The sequence below is a fragment of the Gorilla gorilla genome, chromosome 7 (genome assembly GCF_029281585.2).
Source record: "Gorilla gorilla gorilla isolate KB3781 chromosome 7, NHGRI_mGorGor1-v2.1_pri, whole genome shotgun sequence".
NCBI lineage: Eukaryota > Metazoa > Chordata > Mammalia > Primates > Hominidae > Gorilla > Gorilla gorilla.
The window spans coordinates 24,486,924-24,507,663 of record NC_073231.2 but is presented as its reverse complement, the minus strand read 5'-3'; the positions used below and the strand labels follow the sequence as shown (position 1 = coordinate 24,507,663).

Here is a 20,740-nt window from a genome sequence, read left to right as displayed (position 1 = left end):
TGCCTGTAATCCCAGCACTTTGGGAGGCTGAGGTGGGTGGATCACCTGAGGTCAGGAGTTTGAGACCAGCCTGGCCAACATGGTGAAACCCTGTCTGTCCTAAAAATATACAAATTAGCTGGGCGTGGTGGTGGATGCCTGTAATCCCAGCTACTCAGGAGGCTGAGGCAGCATAATTGCTTGAACCTAGGAGGCAGAGGTTGCAGTGAGCCAAGATCGCACCACTGCACTCCAGCCTGGGCAACAGAGTGAGCCTCTGTCTCAAAAAAATAAAAATAAAAATAAATTTAAAAAAAGCAGCCGGACGCGGTGGCTCACACCTGTAATCCCAGCACTTTCGGAGGCCGAGGCGGGTGGATCACGAGGTCAGGAGATCAAGACCATCCTGGCTAACACGGTGAAACCCCATCTCTACTAAAACTACAAAAAATTAACTGGGCGTGGTGGCACCTGTAGTCCCAGCTACTCGGGACACTGGGGCAGGAGAGGAGAATGGCGTGAACCCGGGAGGCGGAGCTTGCAGTGAGCCGAGATAGCGCCACTGCACTCCCGCCTGGGCGACAGAGCGAGACTCCATCTCAAAAAAAAAAAAAAAAAAAAAAAAAAAAAGTGAGGTATCTAAGACTTGGCATTGCATTAATAAAACTCCTAAGGCCCTGCAAGGATTACATGATCTAATGAGAATCCAGGTTGAGGCTGCTGAAAGAATCCCAGCTCCGCCCAGCCATCCTGAACTCTTCTGGCTGAATCTGAGCAGAATAAGAAATCGAAGAGGATGAATTTCAGACTTTAATTTCCTTGAACTTTAACTCACACAAGCAAGTGAATTTGATTATGGAGATTAGCTTCTTTGAACTTTGACTCAGCAAGGGATTTTAGACTTTGAGCTTTGAATTCTCCTTGGGAACTCAATAATGAGAGGCATTTATATTTGAATTTAGGGTGTCCTGAAATTGCTGGCATTTTATGACTGAATTGTCTTCATGCAGTTTATAACTAGAAGATCTTAGTGGATCACTCAATTTTATTCAAGGACTTCCGATGTAGTATGTTGAAAAATGGGGTTGGACATAATTTGGGATGGGAAAGGGAGTCAGTTTCAACCACGGGTACAGAGCAGTTTGGGGTTTATTTAACCAGTGGACTGTTATGATTTATTTCAGAGCCTTCAGGGAAAAGCTAAACTGTCCTGTAGAAGCACCAGGAAGATGTCCAACAGTGCTGTAGCTGAAACCTGGGAGGTGGGGACTAAGCTGGGAAGCTGGACTGCCCTGATTGAGTGTTGATCTTCACCCTTGATGGAGAGAGCCATATTCTTAGTTGGCCCTCAGCTTCACGGCTAAACCCTGTGGGTTAAGCATCCAGGGTTTGTTAAGGAGAAATGCTTTGTACCTGTTTTTGGTATTTCCTTCCATGTGATGTGTAGCTTTCCTGATTTGCATTTCCTCACAGGAGGGTTTCTTGGGGTACTTTTCCACAGACTCACATTTTCCACCACATTTTCCAACCTAGTCTTAGTGAATAATAAATGTGGAGTTTTGATTTTTCTTGCACCTCCATTGTTTCTTTGTCTTATTGATCAATTGATTCTGAGTGCAAAGTAAAAAAAAAAAAAAATGGTGTTTTTTAACACCCAAAAGACCATCATCTTCAAATTGCATGTAGTTCACAAGGTCTAGTTCAGGTGCTTACACTAACATATGTACCTATGAGAATTATATTAATATAGTACACAATGTATAATAAGTACATATATACATGAAATTGTAAATATATAAGTCTATATAAACTTACACACACAATTGTGTAATTTGTTATTATAAACATCTATAAAACACATTTATTTTACCCTTTATTTTGATTAGTGGTATTTGCAAAAGTAAAAATGGCCCTGATTTCTCAGATTAAAAGCAGTGATTCTCAAACTTCAGTGGTGCCACAAAACCATCCAGGCTACCTGTAAAGCACAGATCGTGTCAGGTATGGTGGCTGACGCCTGCAATCCCAGTACTTTTGGAAGCTGAGGTGGGAGGATTGCTTGAGCTAAGGGGTTCGAAACCAGCCTGGGCAACATAACAAGACCTCATCTCTACTAAAAATCAGAAAAATTATACAGGCATGGCAGTGCATGCCTTTGGTCCCAGTTACTCAGGAGGCTAAGGCAAAGATTGTTTGAGACAGGGAGGCTGAGTCTGCAAAGAGCTATGATTGCATCACTGCACTCTATCCTGGGTAACAGAGGAAGACTCTGTCTCAAAAATAAAGAAAGAAATAAACAAAACACAGATTGATGGCCCCATCCTCAGAGCTTCTTGTTCTACAGGTAGGGGAGGTGCATGAGATGTTGCATTTCTTCCTTTTTTTTTTTTAAGATGGAGTCTCGCTCTGACACTCAGGCTGCAGGGTCACCCAGGCTGGTGCAATCTTGGTTCACTGCACTTCCACCCTACCCTGGGGTTAAGCGGTTCTCGTGTCTCAGCCTCCCAAGTAGCTGAGATTACAGGAGCGCACCACCACGTGCAGCTAATTTTTATATTTTTAGTAGAGTTGGGGTTTCACCAGTTTCAGGAAACTCCTGACCTCTAGCAATCCGCCCGCCTCAGCCTCTCAAAGTGCTGGGATTACAGATGTGAGCCATCAAACCTAGCAGAGACGCTGCATTTTCTAACAAGTCTCCGTACGTTGAATATCACAGCATAGACAATAGGGGCACATTGATTTCACAGCCGTACTTAAATTTCATACTTAAAGAACTTCCGCTTTACCGATCTCAATGCATGTTTTAATGTCTATAGCCAAACGGAGATTTTATGGAGGCTAGCGCTAGTTGACTTCAACTTCATTCCTGGCTTGCAAGCAACTCAAAGACGAATTGTATTTCATGTTTGAAGTAGGGATTAGCCAGTGGACCCTTGGTGAGGTATGATTTTGAGTGGCAGCCTTCGAGTCCTAAAGATACTATAAAGCTCAGTCAAAAAAAGCAGGTCTTAGAATAGCTGACTGCAGGGACCGCAGATGCATACATCTCCATCCCTTCAGAGAACCAGCTCTGAGTCTTCCTTTTTGGTTACCCTTCAAAGGCTAAATGTAAAGACAAAAAGATAAGGTATAGGGCAAGACACCAAGTGACTGCCAATTTCACCACAAGTTTGGGAACATCTTTGTTGATGCGTAAGACATACCTGTTATAACAGGCATCATTTAGATTAAAAGTAATAAATCTCTCCTGGTTCAAGTGACAAGTGGCTGGGATCGTGATTTTTGGCTCTCAGCACACACATGAAAACTAGTTATTTTGTAAAGGAGGTACCATGTCTGAAACGGAGACACAGAAGGATAAAATCCAAGAAACTTAAAACAAACATTTAAATAAACTAAATGCCTGTATAGATGAGGAGCTAATTATGAAGCACTCAGACACTCTTAGTGTATTTAAGAGTCTGTGTTCTGGCCAGGTGTGGTGACTCATGCCTGTAATCCTAACACTTTAGGAGACTGGGCATAGTGGCTCATGCCTGTGGTCCCTGCTACTTGGGAGGCTGAAGCAGGAGGATTGACTGAGCCTGGGAGGTGGAGGCTGCAGTGAGCCGTGATCATGCCACTGTACTCCAGCCTGGGTGATAGAACGAGACCCTGTTTCAAAATTCACATCTCTCTTCTGAGAGATTCTTTATGTGCCAGTGAGTGTGCTAGCTCTCCCACGATGCCATAGCCCTGTCCATAGCTGATCAGGACAGAGATAGTGCCTGATCCAAATAGCCAGGACTATAGGGACACATGATTCTTAACACAGGTAGCTGACTCAGTCAGATCTTCTGAGCATCAGAAGCAGCAAATACAGGTGACAGAAGAGTATAGAAGTGGAAAGAAGAAAATAAAAGATGACAGGAAGAGGCCAGGTGTGGTGGTTCATGCCTGTAGTCCCAGCTACTCAGGAGGCTGAGGCAGGAAGATCACTTGAGCCTAGGAATTTGAGGCTGCAGTGAGCTATGATCACACCATTGCACTCTAGCCTGGGCAAGAGAGTGAGATGCTGTCTCTTAAAAAAAAATAAAGGGAAAAAGGAAAAAAAAAGGAAAAGGCAACAGGAAGAAATTATGAATAGAAACCACAGAGAGAAGGAAGAGGGAAGAGGGCCGGGCGAACTGGCTCACACCTACAATCTCAACACTTTGGGAGGCCGAGGCGGGAAGATCACTTGAGCTCAGGAGCTCGAGACTAGCCTGGGCAACATGGAGAAACCCCGCCTCTACAAAAAACCACAAAAATTAGCCAGGCATATTGGAGCATGCCTGTAGCCCCAGCTACTCAGGAGGCTGAGGCAGGAGAATCACTTGAGCCTGAGAGGTGGAGGTTGCAGTGACCGGAGATCTGGCCATTGCACTCCAGCCTGGGAAACAGGAGTGAAAACCTGTTTCAAAAAAAAAAAAAAAAAAAAAAGGAGGAGGAAAAAGAACAGAGAACAGAATAGGAAGAAGAGGTAAAGGAGGGAGAATACTTCAGTGGTAGACAGGTCCCAAGGCCGTTCTCTTTTTTGCAGCTGCTGAGGTCACCTCCTCATTTATGAATAATAGTCCTTTCTCTGGGAGCCCTCACTGGGAGTCTGCAGAAGTTTTTCTTGTCTTTACGATAAACTCCCATGAACTCAGATAACCTGAGCATGTTTCTAGTTCTTGCAAACATATCTTTGTTAACAGAAATGAGACAAGAAGAGATTGTTACAGACTAGAATCTTGAGCCAAACCAAAAGGATGAAATACAATATGTGTAAATTGTCGATTCCTTCATTGCCACTAAAAACATTAAACAGATCAGATCTGACTGGACAGTAGATCACATAGATTTTAGGTGAGCTCAAGCTACTAGAAGCCAGCAATACCGTGTATCTGGGGAAAATGCAAACTCAGCCTTAACGTGCCTTAACAAAAGTATAGTGTGTGCAAAAAGAGAAAGAAAGAGAGAATGGCTGCTCTCTGCCTTGAACAAATATTTGAATTGATACAACCTTTTCAGGGGCCCACACATTAAAGAGACCTTAACGAGATGGCATGTGGGTACATAAGCAATAAGGATGGTTAGTAGCAGCACAGATTGGGTGCCTTCCCTAATATGGCTTCTAGATGTCCCCGTCCCTCCAACAGCATAACACTTGCCTCGCCTAATCTCCTCCAGCATTACATTCACCACATCTTATTTTATTTGTTCAATGCCTACATTCCCCACCAGACTATAAGCTTCATGAAGACAAGGACACACCTGAATGTTTGCTACTCTGTTCCTGGCACATAGCACATGTTGAGCAGAGTTGGTTCTCCAGAAGTACTTGTTGAATGAATAAGAAAATCACATCACACAATAAGGATGAAATCAAGTGGGAACACTAAACTTGACAGGAGGAAACTGCAGTAGACGGGATTGTCACAGTGCCACTCACAATAGCAAAGACGTGGAATCAACCTACATACACATCCATAGTGGATTGGAGGCCACGCGCAGTGACTCACACCTGTAATCCCAACACTTTGGGAGGCCAAGGTGGGTGGATCACGAGATCAGGAGTTCGAGACCAGCCTGGCCAGCATGGTGAACCCCTGTCTCTACTAAAAATGCAAAAAATTAGCTGGGCGTGGTGGCACGAGCCTGTAATCCCAGCTACTCAGGAGGCTGAGGCAGAAGAATTGCTTGAACCTGGGAGGCAGAGGTTGTAGTGAGCCGAGATTGTGCCACTGTGCTCCAGCCTGGGAGACAAAAAAAAAATAGGGGGTTGGATAAAGAAAATGTGAAATGTGGTACATAGACACAATGGAATACTCTGTGGCCATAAAAAATGAAATAATGTCCTTTGCAGCAATGTGATACTACTGGGGGCCATTATCCTAAGTGAATTAATGCAGAAACAGAAAATAAAATGCCACATGTTCTCACTCATAAGTGGGAAGTAAACATCGGGTATACATGAACATAAACATCGAGTACACATAGGACATCTTATTGTTCCCCTGAGATGGGAACAATAGGCACTGGGGACTGCTAGAGAGGCGAGAGAGTCTGGGAAAGAGTTGGAAAACTGCCTAGTGGCCATTATGTTCACTATTAAGGTGACAGGTTCAATTGAAGCCCAAACCTCAGCATCACGCGATATATTCATGTAACAAACGTGTACATGTATCCCCTGAATCCAAAAAAAAAAATTTTTTTTTAAAAAGGTAGACTGGGTTGTGGATTTATTTTTTTATTTTATTTTATTTATTATTATTATCTTTTGAGACCGAGTCTTGCCCTTTTGCCCAGGCTGGAGTGCAGTAGCGCAATCTCAGCTCACTGCAATCTCCACCATCCTGGTTCAAGTGATTCTCGTGCCTCAGCCTCCTGAGTAGCTGGGACTACAGGCCCGTGCTGCCATACCAGGCTATTTTTTTTTTTTTTAAGTAGTAGTAGAGATGGGGTTTCATCATGCTGGTCTTGAACTCCTGACCTCAAGTGATCCACCCACCTCGGCCTCCCAAAGTGCTGGGATTACAGACATGAGCCACTGCGCCCAGCCTGGATTGTGGTTTTCAAATCTCTGCAGGTGGAAAGTAGGCTCATCAAGGTTGCTCATGTGGGCAGAACTAACCTGGTGTAGTCGGGCTAAGAGGACCAGGTTGGCAGGCAGAGCCCTGAGCTCACCCACCCACTCATGGTAACCCCATCACTTAGACCTGAGCCATCATTGCATCATTTCTAAGATCTGTTCCGGCTTCAACATTTAATGTACCACTGACTGATAGGTAAACATTACTAGGAGAGAGATTTTTGTTTTCATTTCATCAAAACTCCCTCAACATTTACAGATGTAAAAAAAATAGAATGATCTGTCTCATAAAGTAGTGAGTTCTTTGTTAAAATACGTCTTCCTGCCGATTCGGAACACCACCTGCTATGTGCCTGGTAGTGAGGATTCTTGCATTGGGTGAGATGTTGGACAGGAAGACATTTAGCCTCGTCAGATTCTGTGAAATTCTAATTACAGGCTGGGTGTTTCAGTTTTGGTGCCAGGAATGGGAACCAAAGAAACAAGTGATTTCTGCCTCATTCTGTGACTTGTAGGTATGTGACTTAATCTTACTGAGCCTCAGTGTTCTCATCTGCTAAGTGGGGATAGTTAACACCTGTCTGTCCTGCATTAAAAGGTTGGCAAAGATCAAATGAGAGACTGTTTGGACTTTGAACGTATAAAGTGCTCTACAAATATATTAAGTCTCTGCTCCTCAGGGAGAAGAGAAAATTCACAACGACACATCCCCCAATATCCAGGCCAAGATTCTGTCAGTCCAAACCAAGAGTATTTTTCCCTTAACCTCTCTCTCTTTCCCTACTTGGTGATAATAGGGCTATTAACTTGTTTTTCAGTTGTGGTGACTTAACTTGCTGCATAAATGTCAAGTTCCACTCCACTAGAAGTTAATATACTATATCTCTTCCCTTCCCTCATGAGTACAATCCTGTTAAATTATCCCTTTATGCTCACATTGATTTTTTTTTTTTTTTTTCTTTTCAGTTTTAAGTCCTAAAATAGCATCTTCTACCCAACCGCTTTACTGCTTTCAAGGCAATGAGGATCGTGCCTGGCAATGTGGGAGTTTAACGCAGATCAGAGTGAAGTTGGCCGTTCTTCAAGATAACAAGAGCACCGCCAAATGGGCATTTATCAAGGAGAGCCGACAATCCCAGGAGCCTAAATTACCTTACGTTTTCAGCTTTTCATTCACAGTCTCCTGTCACCCTCATGCAAGCCAAATGGAAACACAAGATGAGTTTTATTACCCCCATTTTACTGGGAGGAAAAAACAAGATTACGGAACCCTGAAGAGCCTGCACAAGGATCACCGGGCCTGACCGGTGCTGAACCCAAGTTTGGCTTCCTCTTGGCAAATTACTCTTGCTACAAAATCTTCAGATGCCACTGGAAGATTCTGCCTGTCCTGGGGGTCGATTCTATCCCCAATTCACTCTCATAATTATAGCACACCAGTCTCTCAATCACTGGCCAGCCTTGCTAAGAAAGGCTGGGACCGTCTCCACGGTACCTTCACAGACAGTCAGAAGCAGATCCAGCGAGACTGTCCCCAAAACAAGAGGAAGAAACAAGGAACAGCAAGTTTGTCTCTGTTAAAAATTTCAGTGTTTGACCCTTAAAGCAAATGGGAATATTGGGTAAAAGTATCAGCCAGAGGCTTAAAATCTGCACGAGAGAGGAGGAGATTCCCCAGTGAAAGGAATGCATCTGCCATGTGTTCACAGTGACTTACAGGAGCAGGGGGCTTCCCTCCACTTTACAGAGAAGTCAGCTCACAGTAAATGACCTACCCACCATCATGCAGCTGGTAAATGTCAGAGCTGCCCAAGAGCTCTGGTCTGCAGATAACACCTGCCCATAGATGAACCCCAAGAATTGACTATCAATTACAGGCAAATATTTAGGGGGGAAAAAGTCTCTTTTTGGCCTCTCAGAAATAACGCCACAGAGGTAAATATTGTCAACTACTCTTTCTCTGCAAACGCTGGCTCTACATTATTCATCGCAGGTTCACTCACATTTCCCCTTCAAGGTGAGGAAGGCCCCAGTTCCCTAGATCTGGCCCCTCCAGGAGAACCTCAAAGAGGAAGGCTGGGAATATTTGTTCCTAGTTTTCAAAACCAGCTAGAGACCTCCCCATGCCCAGAGGGAGAGGGAATTTCCCAGAAAACACTCTTGCACAAAATCCCCCCACTTTTTTTTTTTACCCACTATCCACGGCACTTCAATGGAGAGTCACCTTTCTCCAATATTTCTTCATCACCAGCCGGCAGGCCAGCCCACACCTGCTGCCTTCTTAGCAAACAGCCTCTCCCGCAACAAAATTCAGGGTCAGGGTCGGGCGAGTCAGAAGCAGGTCTGAGGCGAGGGAATGCCTGAGCAGCTCTCCTGAGGGGCTGTCAGAGTCAGCAGCAGTGGCCCTGAGAAAGCCCCCTGCCCCTCCCAGCACTGGGCTCAGCCCTGCATCAACAGCAGAGGCAGTGGCGGCAGGGAACCTCACCGCTGCAAGTTGAAACAAGACTCCCCGCCTCCTCTCTCAGCAGCCGGGCTTTAAATAGGATTAATGAGAGAGAACATTCTAAACACCGCTCCGAGAGGTTCCAGAACAGGCAGCCGGCTACTTCCTCCCAAGCTGCCATTTTGGATCGGTTCCCCTGGCTGTCTCTCCTAACTTGGAGCAAGGGCTTTCGCTCTCTGCCTTCCAGCTCCGCTCTCTACCTAACCTTGGGGTTTCAAGGACAAGATGACGCTCCACTGTCCAACCAAGTACCTCCTCCGCCCACTGCTAATGCCAGGAAGTTCAATGCTGCCTCATTCATTTAGATTAATTGATTATCTCCATTGATAAAATGAAAAGACCTTAGGGAAGGGGTAGGGCTGTAGCTGGGAAAGAAGCATCATTTCACTGTCACTGTCCTTCGCAGTAGTGGAAAGTCTTCTATTGTTCAGCAATCACTATCCTTGATGTTAGTCTAAGTGTGGTAGATGTTAGTATAAGCGTTCTATTGTATAGCAATCACTATCACCGAGGATTGTGGTAGATTTTAGTCTGTTGTAAGTTTTTCCTGCGTCCAATCCTGTGGAATATTATCGTTAATATCACTCAAGAGGGCACAAACTTAAGCTTATGGAGGCAAAAGACTACGCCAAGGTCACTCAGCTGCTAAGTGCAGAGTAGAATTCCAACCCAGGTCTTCCACTCCAGGTCTATAGACTCGAAATGTTTTTTTCCACTGCGTCATGCTGAATGGGCTTCAGGCCAAATCATGAGACCTTTTCTAATTAGAAGAAATAGGGTAGAAAAGGCTCTGGGTTCATGATTGCGGGAGAGGTGGCAAAGAGAACAACCACAACTAACACTTAAGAGTTTTCCTATACATTTTCCTTGTCCTGAGCTCTGCACAAGTATTAGCCTATTTAACCTTCACGGCAACACTGTGAGGTAGGCACAATGACTGGGAAACCTTAACCAAACGGATGCTACTTCGCAATATGGTTTCCATTGAACCCTGAAGGCAAAATTAGTCACCAATTACCAAGAGCCCTTTCTGGATGGACCACTCAAACTAGCTGCCGTCACAAACCCTTTTTTTTTTTTTTTTTTTTTTTTTTTGCTGTTATTAGAAACTGGGGAAAAAGAGACAGAAAATTCTGGAGGCCGGGCCCAGTGGCTCATGCCTGTAATCCCAGCACTTTGGGAGGCTGAAGCAGGAGAATCACTTGAGGCCAGGAGTTCGAGATCAGCCTGGGCAACACAGCGAGACTCCATCTCTACAAAAAATTAGCTGAGTGTGGTGGTGAGCACCTGTGGTCTCAGCTACTCAGGAGGCTGAGGCTGCAGTGAGCTCTGGTCATACCACTGCACTCCAGCCTGGGTGACAGAGGGAAACAGAAAAACGAGAGAGAGAAAGAGAGGGAGGAGGAAAAAAGGAAGGAAGGAAAGAAGGAAGGAAGGAAGGAGAGAGAGAAAGAAAGAGAGAGAAACAAAGAAAGAAAGAAAGAAAAAAAGAAAGAGAGAGAAAGAACACTGGAAATGACCTCAGTGTTGACCTCAGTGATGACCTTATGCAACCGCCTGCCCCCTTATGCTCCTCCCAGATTAAGTGATTGGATTGAGTCCATCTTTTGGAGACTACAGTCAGTCTTGGGAATAAAAGCAAAATATATGGTCAACACCTATAAAATTTGATATGCAGAGTAAAGGCAATGTAGTTAATGCCAGAAGACATGAGAGAAGAGTGGAGATGCTCATTGAGAGGGACAGTGACCTGGAGGATTCAGTTAGAAAACCAAGCAGGCCAGCAGGACCCCAAGCCCAGGGCAGCCCCTTGCCCCAGACAACCAGTCTCTGATCTCCCCAGCCCTTTGTGTGCGGCATCCTCTCCTCTAGGACTCCTGGAGCCGCTTCCTGAGAAACCACTGAGTAAATGTGTAAATGAAATTGCAGCACACAGGGTTTCCAAAGCCTCTGCTATTTTTTTCTCCCCCCTGGGGAGAGGAAATGAGCATGCCAGCATTCCCCATAGGGGAACTAAATGATTTCCCAGAAGTCATGATCTCATATGCTCTATTTGTTTAAATGAGTTTAGGGCTACAAGCAAATGTGAGTTTGACAGGGCCCATTTGCAAAAGACCTCCCTCAGAACTGACAAGGGCCGTGCCAGGTTCTTTGTCTGCGTGCCATTCCTTAGCCCTGGGGGGATATAAGCCCCAAGTCAATTAGTCCATTAGTCACCAGCCATGTGCTCAGCAGCAGGTGGAGTGTTATTAAAGATATAGAAAAATAAGAGGTGGTCTTTGTCCTCATGTATTTCTTTAATGTTTATTGAGTGCCTATTATGTACTGAGCATTGAGCAGAGCACTTCAAATCCAGTAAGAAAATGAGCTTCATTCACCTGAAACAATAGCACCTAAGTTACAAAGTGCGCAATAAAGCAATGAATAGTAGGATGTGTATGTGTTGTTCAGTGAAACTTCATTCAGTGGGGCGGGAGTGGGAGATTAAGGAGGGTGGGTCAGGACCTGGCGAGGGCCTTGAAAGACACTTCCATCTGGCTTGAAGGAGGGCCGGGACATGGACGGATATGGACGTGGCCTTGATGGTGGGGAGGCAATGTGGAGCTCTGGGGTGACATAGGAGATGTGCATGTTGGAAATGTGAGGGTGTGGGAAAGCTGAACATGGCCGTTTCAACTTGATGTTACAGGTATCCTATGCCTTGCGCTTGCAGTGGTCCTAGAAGGGTCTCATTCATTTGGGGCAGGTGGTCTCCAGCCTTGGGTAGAGCTGAAAAGATAGACTCTGGAGAGACAGCCTGGAAGACTAGAGAGAGCAAAGGGTGTGGATAAACCTGAATTCTAATTCTTTCTCCTCTACTACTAGTGGTGGGATTTGAGGCAAATTGTTTAGCCACTCTGAACTGCAGTTTCTTCATCTGGAAAATAGAGATAATAATTTCTGTGATTATTAAATAAGATACTGTAGGTAAAAGGTCCAGCAAAGGTGTGGTATGTGATAGGCAAGCAATGGCTGTTAGTTTTCTGCAGGGCTTCTTTCCCCCTTCTTGAAGACAAAGGTGAGCTACACAGGTATGTTCCAATATCTATCTACCGCCAATGGACTGGTCAAAGCCGATCAGGGTAATTTTACTGAGTGTGCCCATGACTGCTAGATGACATGGCCAGGCTGTTTAGGGTCAGCTGAAGGCCTTCTGGGAAAGGTTTCCTTGATCTTGAAAAAGAGACGCAGGAACAAAGGTCCTTTATTCCTCAGCGCATTGCTAGTTCTGGATGTCCCGACTAGACCAAGAGATTCAACCCATGATCATGAAGCAACCATCCCAAGGGCAATCCAAGCCCATGCTCTGAGGATGGCAGAACAGAGACATGGCAAGGCCTGATTCCTGATGCCACTGGGAAGCCAAGGTACAAAAGAACCTGGGACCTGATCTCTGAACTTATTAATTCATGAGGTTTTTTTCTATTGTTTAGGGGATTTTGAGTCAAGCTTTTCTGTTACCTGTACATGGAAACATCCTCACGATTTATAATTTTGGACAAACTTGCCAAAACCACAGAGGAGATAAATTTCAGAACAAGTGACAGGCCAGACCTTTCAGAGATTGGATGTTAAATTAGAACTAGTCTGTTGGCCGGGCACACTGGCTCACACCTGTGATGCCAGCACTTTGGGAGGCTGAGGTGAGCTAATTGCTTGAGCTCAGGAGTTTGAGACCAGCCTAGGCAACATGGCGAAACACCGTCTCTACAAAAAAATACAAAAATTAGCCAGGGGTAGTGGCACATGCCTGTAGTCCCAGCTACTGGAGAGGCTGAGGTGGGAGGATCACCTGAGTCCTGGGAAGCAGAGGTTGTAGTGAGCCAAAATTGTACCACTGCACTCCAGCCTAGACGACAGAGTGAGACCCTGTCTAAAAAAATAATAATAATAGAAATAAATAAAATAAAATAAAAAGAAAGAAGAAGAAAAGGAAATGATATAAATAGTCTATTATACACTATTGAAAAAGATGGAGCGAGGGAGTCAACTCAAAATACTTCCTGCTCATTTCTCTGTAATTTAGTTCAACCGTGAGTTTACACATCAAAGGGCTTGCTACTTAACTTTCAGATGAGCTTTGCCAGCTGGTACCTAAACAAAGCCGATTCACACTGGCAGCCCATTAGTGCCATTTGAGCCCTCGCATTGCATTAGCCAAGTTAGCTGTCTCACTATTCTCTGCTCAGGAGAAGGCTGCCTGCTTGTGGTCAACACTGCCCAGATCAAACCACATTCAGGCCCTGTGTCAGTTACAAGGTTTCTGAGGCAGGTAGGAGGCACGTGCCCTTAAACCCTGAGGTCCCAGCTCCAGTGAAGCTGGGTCAATTTCTTGTCTTGCACTTTGACTCAGTTTTCCTTTCACTGAAAGAGTAGGGTGGCCATATTTCCTGATATAACTTGAGTGTCTTAGTAGGGAGGGGTCATCGTTGAATAGGAATTGTATGTCAGCAAGTTCTCCCAGGGCATCTAAGGCTATTTGTTCTCTCTGTAACTTCTCTGGTCTCCCTAACCTGAATACAGGTGAAGACTTAGAATGAAGTTATGAATCATAATGCTAGTGATGATGATGATTAACAATTTCTTGAAGTCATGCAGCACTTTCGAGAAAAGTAGAAAAACTACTTTCATTTTATCTCATTTGTCTTTATAACATGCAGAGAAGACAGAGGAGAGATGGTCCTGGCCAGGCGTGGTGGCTCACGCCTGTAATCCCAGCACTTTGGGAGGCCGAGGTGGGCGGATCACGAGGTCAGGAGATCGAGACCATCCTGACTAACACAGTGAAACCCCGTCTCTACTAAAAATACAAAAAATTAGCCAGGCGTGGTGGTGGGCGCCTGTAGTCACGGCTACTCGGGAGGCTGAGGCAGGAGAATGGCATGAACCCGGGAGGCGGAGCTTGCAGTGAGCCGAGATGGCACCACTGCACTCCGGTCTGGGCGACAGAGCGAGACTCCGTCTCAAAAAAAATAAAAAAAATAAAAATAAATTTAAAGAAAAAAGAGATGGTCCTTCCAATTCAGAGACAAGTCTCCTGAAGCCCAGAGATAAGAGATTCAAGGTGGTCAGAGACCTACAGGTAAGGAATGAAAATTCTTGTTATAAAAGTTGCACATTCAAAGCAACTCCACAGGAACTGTTTTCTACCCTGGAAAAAGACAGGGATGGTAAGACATCTTCTAAAGTCATGGGACCATTGGCTCTGACTGCAGAAAAACTGGTCTTCCTGGACCTTTACTGGGGTCACTGGGAAATCAGTAGTGGCCTCAGTTGATTCCTTAAAGCTTTGCTCAGTTGTCTAGGCTTATATTTTTTCACCGGTTTTTGGAGATTATCCAACCTCACTTAAATATAGTCAGCATTTCTTTTCTCTTAACACAAGGCCCTGGATTTTGAGACTTGAAATAATATTAAAAAATTATTTGATATTTTGTATTTTTCATAACACCTTTGACTTTATTAATTCTTTTCGTTTTGTATTGTGGCCAAAAGATAGATAGGGAAAATGTTATTAGGCTTCTTTTACTGATAGCAAACTAAACCTCCAAAGGGTTGTGAGAAGACTGCAGATTGGAAGAAGTAGCAATACACATGGATTTTCTGAATTTGAGTCAATTTATCTCTCTGAAACATCATCTCGCCTCCCTCCCCTCATAGCACTCATTCTAGTATTTTTTGAGCGCTTGCTTTGTACCAATAATGTGCTGAGTTCTGTGGATTCAATGTTGACTAAGACAGACATGATCTTTGAACAAGAAACTTGCAGAAGAGATGAACAGACAAACAAGAAGCCAGGGAATTAATTAAATTGTGATAGGTGACAGTACCTTGAGGAAGGCAGAGTTGTCTGTAATCCAAACAAGCTGCTGGCTTAACTGGTCTATGGGTCTGGTCCAGTGTGGCCAATCTTAGGTCCTAGAGATGAAGCACGATGCTCTGTATCTCAGGTGATGAACACAGGAGGAGGGTAGGAGATTTTTACAAGAAATGTTTTGTGACCCAGCTTTCTAGACTCGACTCAGGCAAGGGAGAGCCTGAGGGATGCAGAGTTTCACATAAGACACCTCTCGGGAACCCAGACACTAAGGAAGGGCAGCGCCCCTTCACTAGACAAGGAAGAAAAGGAGCCACACTGAGAACCTACCGGTGGTGTTGGGGGTAGACACACCCAGCCATTGCATTACCATACCCAACTGCTGAATCAGGGAGATAATTATGGCTTTGTGCTGCTGGAGACCACATTCCTGAGGCTTTCATGCACACATACGGAACCATAATACATACACACATGCTGTGCTGTCCATCACTGGTCTCCTCCTCCACTCTGCCTTCTCATTTCCACCCCCACTCTCTATGCATTCTGTCTCTAAAGTATCCCTTCCACAGGGTGTTTCTGTTGTTCCATAGGGTATCCCATTTCCACCGCTCATACACAAACCAACACACTGCTCATACCCTTTGCCTGACTCAGTCATTCCAGGAAGGCTGCACATCATACCCAGCTTTCACCTAGAATGTCACTGACAAAGGTGTCAGTGCTGAAGGAGGGTCCTTAAGGAGTATCTTCTCATCCAAACCATCCACTTTCCAGATGAGGAAACTGAGGGCTCATCAGGGACTCCAAACCATCCACTTTCCAGATAGGAAACTGAGGTCTCATCAGGGACTCCAAACCATCCACTTTCCAGATGAGGAAACTGAGGCCTCATTAGGGACATGGCTTGTCCAAGAGCATATAGTCAGCAGTAGGGCCAGAACAAAAAGTGGGCTTCCAGAGTCCTTTGTCTCTTCCATGGAATCTCACCTCTGACGACGTGAAAATGAGGTACCTCATACCTTAATCTACCTTCCAGGAGTCTGCTCTTTCCTTAAAGCGCTGGAATGTTTGATCGATATTAACTCATTCAGCTAAAATTCTTGAGATACTCTCACCAGCAAGCAAGAATACATGTTCTCTGTCAATGAATGCAACACAAAGAAGCATGGCACTTTAGAAAAAGAAGACATTATTTTGCCCTGGACGATAAGAGAAGGTGTGAGTAAGGGTTCCATATTTTGTCCCAGATTTTGAGAGGTAGAGTTAGAAGAGCAGGAGAAAAGCTTTTCAGACTGAGGGGCAGGTTTATACAAAGGTGGGGAAAAGGAGGTGATGTTCAGGAAAAGGCTGAGTAGCCTTTGGGGTTGACACTTAGAAATTGTCGTATTGCTTGTAATCACTGCCATGTGTATGTACTTACCGCAAGGCAGTGGGTTTCATTTAATCATCAGAACAAACCTATACATGAGAAATTCATTCATTTAACAAATACATATTGAGTGCCTACTATGTTGCCTGGCAAGTTCTAGGTGTCGGGGATACATCTATGAATAAAACAGACCAAGTCCCTCAGCCACCAATAAAAGAGAACAAGTTCCTGCCTTCAGGGAATTTACACTGGGACTTGTTACCTCATTTCACAAATAAAAAAAGAAAGAAAGAAAAAGAAAAACTGAGATAGAGGGAGGGGAAGGTACTGGCTCAAATAACAAGCAGCGAAGCCTGTCTGTGTTCTTAAACCCTTGCCGTGCCATCTTTCAGGAAGCCTAGATTCGAAGGTCAGAGTCTTCAGGGTCAACAACCGAAGGCAGTGAGATTCCCCTACAGGGTTTTGAGCAGGGGTGTGGCAGAAACCAGATGGCTTGTTTTCCTTTGAGCTGTCCCCCTGCCACCACAATTCTATTTAATTTCTTTGTATTATTTATTTATTTATTTATTTATTTTGAGACAGGGTGTCACTCTGTCACCCAGGCTGGAGTGCAGTGGCACTATCTTGGCTCACCGCAACCTCTGCCTTCCAGGCTCAAGCAATTCCCAAGCCTCAGCCTCCCAAGTAGCTGGGATTACAGGCTCCTGCCACCACACCCAGCTAATTTTTGTATTTTTTTTTTTTTTTAGTAGAGACGGGGTTTCACCATGTTGGCCAGGCTGGTCTTCAACTCCTGACTTCAAGTAATCCACCAACCTCGGCCTCCCAAAGTGCTGAGATTACAGGCATGAGCCACCGCGTCCGACACGCATGCTATTTATAATCAGATCGGCTTTGTCAATCCTAATCCATTACATCTACCCCCCCAACACACACACACACACACACACACACACACACACACACACGCTTCTTTCAAGGTGAGGCTAACACTCCTTGGGCAGAGCTGCCATCTTCCCGCCAAGCCTGGTTTTAGAGGATTAGCCTCAGTGCACCCTCAAGCCCCCAAGCCTCATGCTGCACCTAGCACTCCGGTTAACTGACCGTTTGTCCTACAAACCCTTGTAAGCTTGAATCCTCTCCTGGCTCAATTGCTAGAAGTGAAAAGTGAGGGTGGTTGAGAAAATGATAGTATTATAAGGGGACTGGGTGAGATTAATAGCTATAAACTTGAAACAGGCCTCTGCTGTCACCTGAAACTCAGCTCCCTCAGAGCTGGAAAAGTTTGCTTTTGAAATGTTTTGGGAGTGGGAGTCTCGGTGCTCTGGACTCTAGTCTGTAATCCTGGTGTGGTTTGCAATGCCCCTCACTTGGGTGCTAGTCCAGTCCCTGAACAAAACACACGCCCTTTAGTGCGAGTCGGGAGCGGGAGAGACGGTATTAAGAAAAATAAACTGGCGATTAAGAGGAAGGGGTAATGAAGAAAGGGGAACATACACAGAACGGGAGAAGGAATGGATTTAAAAAAAAACTGGAGTAAGAATTTCAGGTAATGAAAGGGAAAAAAGGATGCGATAAGAGCAAGACAGGAACAATCGGAGAAAGGGGGCCAGGCAAGAAAGGAAGACTGAGGGGGCAGGGTCGCCCAATGGGGCTGATGGAAATGAGAGCAAAGAGACCGGACCCGGGACCCCGCGCAGGCCGCGGGCGCGAAGTAGCCGCGAGGTCGCGAGCAGCCCCAGCTGTCAGCCCGGAACAAAGGCCGCCGAGCGGCACAGACCAGGCTGCCGGCAGCTCGCTGCCAATCAGCGGCGCCGGCTCTGGCCCCGCCCCGGGCCGGCCCCGCCCCGCCCCGCCCCGCCCCGCCCCGCCCCGGCTCCGGGACCCGCGCAGAGGCCGGCGCGCCTGGAGCTGGCGGGTTGGCAGCGGCCGGGCGGGGAGGCCGAAAGTTTCTCTGCCCGCCTCGGCCAGTGAGTGGGAGCCGGGAGCTGCATCCCGCGCGGTGGGACCGGCCCGGCCCGCTCAGCAGCTCTGGAAAAAGAGAGACGGGAACACACCGGGAAACACTGGGAAAAAAAAAAAAAAAAATCTCAAGTGCGCCCAAGGCGCAGGGGGCAGGTAAGGTGCGGTGGCCGGGGGTCTCCTCGCCCCTGGAGGGTCTGCTGCCCTGGCTGCGGGAAACCGCTCTCCCCTCGCCGGGCCGGACCGTCCGTGCGTCCGCGCGTCCGTCGGTCTTTGTCTGTCTGTGTCCGTGGCTGTCGAGGTGTCTTTGTCTCCGCGTGGAGCTGTCAGGGTCTCCCCTCTGCAGGGTGGGCGCCGCTTCTTCGGCCCGGCCCAGAGGAGGTGACTGTGCGTCTGTCCTCCTGTCTTTGTCTCCGTGTCTCCTGCAGACGGGGTTCGTCTATTCCCAGCACCGATGCTGACCCTGGCGGGGACGTCAGTGTTAGGTGACACTGGTGTCGGAGGTGAAGAAGTGGGAGGTGGGGACGCGAGGCCGCAGGAGCAGGGGCCGCAGGAAGAGGGTCCGGCGGTCGGGCCGGGCCGCTGAACTTCGTCGCCTGGAACTTTGCAGATGAGCTGTGTCCACACCGGTGGGGAGGACACCGGTGCGTTGCAGCCAGAGATTTGAAAGGTTTCCCTTAAGGAATAAGTCACACGGGCGGAGGTGGTTAGAGAGGAAGGTGGTAAATCGAAGTGTCTAAATGGCTCCCTGGGGCTGCAGCTTCCTGGGGTCGGTCCTGGATGTGCAATTCAGGAATTTAGTCAAAGCACCACGCACACACAGACAGCCCCACGCTACCTTCACTTCTTCCACCGCCACCCTAGGCAGCCAGACCTCACCCCTCCACCCTGCCACAGGCTTTGCTCTGGCTGGAGGGGCTTCAGAGGTCGCAGCTTGGCAGCAACAGGCATCCCCGAGACACCAAGGGCCAGGTGATGTCTCTTTTTCCTGCTCCAAGTGGAAAGGTTTGAACTGTGGAGCAAATGAGCGTTGTGCTCTCCCACGAGTATGTCAGGCCTGGGAAAGTGCTCCAGACTTGTTAGCTTCGCAGTCTTCAATTTCCCAGGAATAAGAAGTGCTTAGGGATCTGGCCTCCTAAAGCGTTTCCTGTCTCACTTATTCCCTCCACACCGTCCCGCTGCCATCAGCCCCTCTACTCTCTGGTCCCGGGCGCTGGGAAAGTACTGAGGAGGCACTGAGTTCTGGACCATGCCGGGCAGGCGCTGCTCCTAATAAGGATCCCACACTCTGCTGGAAATGCAGCCTAATAGGAATGCTGGGAGCCCAGGAGCCCAGCCACAAAGAGATGAGCTATCTGCTTGGCAGTTCCTGCACCAAGACCCTGAGAAGAGTCTGCGGGTACCGGCAAGAGGGTGTTTGCAACCTGAGCTTTCTCTAAGTTCAAAAACAATTTTCTGCAGGCATCCAGAGGGAGAATGGAGGTGTCTGAAGAGTGTGCGCATATGGGTATTAGAGATAGCATGTACAGACGGGAAAGGTGTTTGTGTTTAAGAGTGGAGTGGAACATAGTCTGTGGGTAGAAGTCTGTGGGCAGAGAGCATGCAGGCTAATCAGGCGTGGCGTTACACCTTGTATTTATCCAGCGCTTTTCTTTGGAGGCGCTTTCTGCTCATCATAGACGTTATCTCATATGTTATCTCCTTTATCCTCACAACATAACTACCAGGTTGGTGCGGTGGGCTCTCTGTGCCTGCCAGTGAAGAAACGGAGGCATCAGAAGGGAAAGGCTTTCCCTAAGGTCCCACAGCTAATGGGATGGAGCAACTGGGAGTCCTAGTAAGAGGTCTCAGCTGGGTGGATGTGAGTGTGGGGCGCTCACTCTGCTTAAGAAGAGAAGAAAACTAGTAGAAAAAGAAAGGGCATCTCTGTGGGTGTCTATATGCAAGCAAAAGGGAGGGCGGGACATTTGATGTGCTGAAGATGGTTGTTAGTTAACATTTATAGCAGCGGCTGTGTGCTTCATGAGGTAAACCTGTCTCAGCAGTTCAGCTTGTGCATTTGTGTATCTGCGGGAGGTGCCCCCAGCTGTGTGTGCCTGGGTCGATGTGGGGCAGGGGTGCTGTCATAGAAGGAGTGCTGCTGCGTGGGGTGCGCTGGGGAAAGCCAGTGCTTTGGGAGTGTGTGAGGGAAAGATGTGCCTTTCAGTTTTGAGAAGCCGTGGGTCAGCGTGTATAGCAAAGCTATACATGGGCTCCAGACGTATATAAATGGCTTTCTAATCCTGAAAACTTATTTATATGCCTTTGCGCTTATTCAACGTTCATTTCATAAATATTCATTCGGTGCCTACCAAATGCAAGGCTCTGAGCTGTGCAGCGAGGCTAGGAAGATGAATAATGTAATGATGACAAACCTATGGGTAAGCACCTTATAGACCAGTGTAATGGATAATACTGTAACACTTAATGCCA

At 46.6% G+C, this 20,740-nt stretch overlaps 1 protein-coding gene across 2 annotated transcripts in view; it reads left to right on the top strand.

Moving 5' to 3' along the window:
- The first annotated feature begins 18,186 nt into the window (after positions 1-18,186).
- Positions 18,187-20,740, top strand: part of LZTS1 (leucine zipper tumor suppressor 1) — a 57,796-nt gene continuing 55,242 nt past the window's right edge. For both annotated transcript variants that reach the window (XM_004046731.5, XM_055349101.2), the window contains exon 1: positions 18,187-18,424. The gene's annotated coding sequence lies outside the window, so the exon portion shown is untranslated. The remainder of the gene's footprint in view (positions 18,425-20,740) is intronic.